Source organism: Dipodomys merriami, unplaced genomic scaffold (assembly GCF_024711535.1).
Source record: "Dipodomys merriami isolate MVZ:Mamm:240054 unplaced genomic scaffold, mDipMer1.0.p SCAF_26, whole genome shotgun sequence".
NCBI classification, from domain to species: domain Eukaryota; kingdom Metazoa; phylum Chordata; class Mammalia; order Rodentia; family Heteromyidae; genus Dipodomys; species Dipodomys merriami.
Window position 1 is genome coordinate 4778597 of NW_027204048.1, and position 4598 is coordinate 4783194.

Below are 4598 nucleotides of genomic sequence, written 5' to 3' on the forward strand. Positions count from 1 at the left end.
CCATTCACCCATCCAACCATCCATCCACTATCTACCCATCATCTCTCCATCCACCCATCATCTCTCCATCTATCACCCATTCTCATCCAGCCACAATCCACCCATCCATCCATTCACCCACTCATCAATTCATTTATCATCCATCTTTCCACCCTTCATCCCTTATCCTCCTCTTTACCATCTGTTCGTCCATCTACCCACCCACCCATCCATCCACCCACCCACCCATCCATCCATCCATCCATCCATCCATCCATCCATCCATCCATCCATCCAAACTTGGAGCATTTCTTTTTCTCAGAAAAGTGCTATATGAATTTATTTTTTAGGTATAATATATTAAAGATTCATGTCATTTAGGAGAGCAGGTTGAACACTTCACATCCTCCCTGGGAGATAATTGGTATCTCTCCAGGGACTGGTGGGGTGAAGGCTGGGGATGGTGGCAGGAAGCATTGGCACACCAGCAACAGTTTTAATTAAGTTTTTTTGGGGGTTAGTTGTGGGGCTTGAACTCTGGGCCTGGGGACTGTCCCTCAGCTATTCAGCTCAAGGTGAGCACTCTACCACTTGAGCCACAGCACCACTTCTGGCTTCTTGGTGGTTCATTGGAGTTAAGAATTCACGGACTTTCCTGCCCGGGCTGGCTTTGAACCGTGATCCTCAGATCTCAGCTTCCTGACTAGCTAGGAGGAAAAGCTTGAATCACCAGTTCCCAGCTATAGATACTTTTTCAGAAAGTCCTTGCAATTTTGCTCAGTGTCAGCCTCCATCTGAGATCCTTCTACCTATGTCTTCTCTGTAAACGGGATGACAGGTGTGCCCTGATGTGCTCAGCCCCTCTCCGGTTTTGCAGATGGGTTTCAGGAAGGAATCGAGACTCACTGCAGTCATGACCTTGGCATGACTTTAACTGGGCTCTGCTTATCTTGCACCTCTGAAATGGGGTTCACCATCCAGCCTTCTCTTCCCAGAGAGGTCGTTCTGTGAGGCTGGGTGAACCCTTAGGGGTTTGTTCATCCGTGAGGACTGCTGAGCTCCAGGTTACAGCACTGATCTCTAGGTGCATAGGTCCTTGCTGGAGCTGGAGTAACGCCATCTTGTAGCAAGCCATTACTTAGCTGTTGGACCAGGTGAACTGCAGCACGCAAGGTCTCCGTCCCTTGGCTGGATCGTGGCTGACAGCAAGCAGGGTGCAGGCAGGCCATCCCGTATTCCACCTGCCGCTACTCTGCGGGCTTGACACTAGGTGGTGCTCTGACCTAGATTTCTGTTACAGACAGAGTCACAGGAGAATTTAGGGGTAGTAGTATATGTGTGTCTGTCTTCCAGGGCCCTCGTGATGACTCTCTGGGTGGTACAGGCCAGGGGCTCATAGCTGTCTCCTGCTTTGTAAGTAACCCCTACTAAGACGTCCAGTCTGCCCCTTTCAACCCAGCTTACAGGCCCCCAGCTCTGTGCAGAACGTCCCGGGAAGTTCACACCACAGTCTGCCCTTCCACTGGCAATGCTTACCTGGATGGCCTTCCACATGGCTCTGTCTTGGGGCATCCTGGGGATCTGCTGAAGGTCACAGCCCCCTGCCCAAGCTCAGGGCTATCCTCTGGCTCACCAGGCTCCCTGGGAGAGAGGCTGGCTGCCTCAGACCAGGCGGGCCCCAGGCTGTGGCCATGGCAGGGGGAAGGACCCAGCCACGGGGCAGAGGCCTGCGCTGCCTTCTTCGCTGATGCCCCGGGCACCTGGCTTGGCTGTTGCCTCAGGCCCAGCCCCATTTCCTCTGGGTGATGTCCTGTCCCCTTTCTTCACCTTTGTGGTGGCACAAAACCATTCTTCCCATCACCAGCATCGCCAGTGAGGGGCATGTGACCTAAGCCCAGCCAATCACAGCACTCCAGCCCCTCTCAAGAGCGATTGGGGGCTGGGAAGGTGGCTCAGTGGTAGAGTGCTTGCCTAGCCTGCATGAGGCCCTGGGTTCCATTCCTCAGCACCATGTAAATAAACAAAAAAAAAACATACAAAAAAGAGTGATTGGTCTAGGAGGTGGGTGTGTGCCCAAGAGGAGCCAATAAGAATGCCTCTGCAGACCCAAGGTGGGCCAATGGGAATGCCTCCTGCAGACCCAAGGAGGGCCAATGGGAATGCCTCCTGCTCACCCAAGGAGGGCCAATGAGAATGCCTCCTGCTCACCCAAGGAGGGCCAATGGGAATGCCTCCTGCAGACCCAAGGAGGGCCAATGGGAATGTCTCCTGCAGACTCTGAAGCTCCTGCAAAGACAGTCTGGGATTCCAAATTGCTTGGTCCATGCTTGCCACGAGTCAGACCAGTGGCAGTTGGTGTCATGGCTGAGGTTTGAAGGTGGGAACTGAATCCCAAGTGAGGAGAGTGGGTCTGTGGTGTGGATTAATGCTGCTACCCTGGAGCGGAGTGGTCAGGTATGGTAGGAGGGCTCCTGAGGCTGGTTTGCCTCTGTCCTGCTCTCTGATCTGGCATCTTCTGCCATGGCCTGGTGAAGCAAGTTTGCCCTTGACCTTGAATGCTGGAGCAAGAAACTTCCATGTCTTGTAAACCAGCCCGCCTCAAGTACCATATCATCATGGTAGCTCAAACCACAGGAGACAGTCCCCAGACATCCGTAAGGGAAGTGTAGATAATGTGAACATAGAGCTGTAAAAAACCCTGGGGGAATCTCTGCCCAGGGGAGACTGGAGGAGAGGGAGGAAAACTGCTTTGTTCTCTGCCAAGCTCAGGCTGGACTTTGAGGGGCCAGCACCCCTCTCCAAGGGTGGTCTGTGGAGCCATGGAACCTTCCAGCAGGGCTGGTGACAGTGGCCCTTAGATCCCTCCTCAGCTGGGGTCCTCAGGTGCCTGGGGGATGGGCCCCAGCCGCTCGGCTTCCTGGGAAATCTCAGCCTGCACTGTTGTCATTCGGGCCTCAAATCCTAATTTATATCACTGGGAAGGTAATTTATACACTCATGTAAATTCCTTTTTACTGCTGAGTTTTGAGTAACAGATGTGTAATTATTTCCAGCTCTCCTTCCAAGACAATTCTAAACCGAGGGCTGTTAATACCTTAATATTCTTCAGGGTTGCCAGGGATGGTATTTTTCCTGGATCAAATTCATCCCCCCTGTGGGGGCTGACATTATTGGGTTACAGATTTTGCTTCGGGAGGCTGGAAGACTTAGCGTGTGTGTGTGTGTGTGCGTGTGTGTGTGTGTGTGTGTGTGTGTGTGTGTGTGTGTGTGTGTGTGTGTGTGTGTGTGTGTGTGTGTGTGTAGAGGCTGGCCCTGGCCCTGTGTGTGTTGCTATTTTTATTTTTGCAGCCTGGTCTCTTCTTTATTGAGTCGTGGATCTTCCTTGCAGACCTACTATGTGCACAGCTCTACCAGGATTGCATGACACGCACAATGGAGACAAATTACCTACTCAAGTGTGGCAGCTAATGAACCTTAGGGGAGATTAGTTGTGTGTGTGTGTGTGTGTGTGTGGGGAATCCTGATGCTTGAACTCAGGGCCTGGGCACTGTCCTTAGCTTTTTTTTTTTGCCAAAGGCTGGTGCTTTACCATTTGAACCACAGCTCCACCTCCAGCAGCTTTGAGCCCAGTGAAGTCTCTAATGAGGACACCAGCCTGGAGGCCCCCCCGAGCCTGGAGGCCCCCCGAGCCCGAGCCAGGGCTGCTGAGTGGATCTGTGCCGGGTCTCGAAGCTCTCGCAACCATAGCTAGAAACCTACAGTCCAGATTAGCTCCCCCAAGTTTTTGTTTTCCTTGTTGCATGATCCACACCTGGTATTGATCGAACACAGCCCAGACCTCAAACAGCTCCGGTGAAACCCTCCATCCCCTCCCCACCCCCAATCAGGAAACCTCGGGAAACCTCAGATCTGTGTGTGAAATCAGAATCACCAGCTTCCAGGGTTCTCAGGGTTTCTAGATTCTTCTCCACAGCCAAGATGCAGTTCACCTCCTATAGTGCACACGTTCCTTTGTTCTGTGTTTGGTGGTACTGTGGTTTGAGCTCAAATCCTTGAGTTTATGATGTGAGGTGCTCTACCACTTGAGCCAGGCTTCTGGCCCTTTTTGCTCTAGTTTGTTTTTTACAGTTGTACACTACTATGCCCAGCTTGTTTGTTGAGAAGGGGGACTCTTGCTAACTGTATTTCCTGCTCCCAGACTGGCCTTGAATAGAATCCTCCTCATCTCGGCCTCCTCACTAGCTGGGATTACAGGTGTGAGCCACTATTCCCAGCTCTGTTTCTGATTTTTTTCTTTTGGGAGGGTGGGGGCAAAGTCTTGCCGTGTGGACCAAGCTGGCTTCAAATGTACAATCCTCCCACTCTGTTTCTTTCTTTCTTTCTTTCTTTTTTTTTTTTTGGGTCTGGTTGTGGGGCCTGAACTCGGGGCCTGGGCACTGTCCCTCAGCTTTTCAGCTCAAGGCTAGCGCTCTACCACTTGAGCCACAACGCCACTTCTGACTTTTTTCTTTTGCTTATGTGGTGCTGAGGAATCGAACCCAGGGCCTCAGGCATGCAAGGCAAGCGCTCTACCACTGAGCCACCTTCCCAGCTCCCACTCTGTTTCTTGAGTGCTGGGA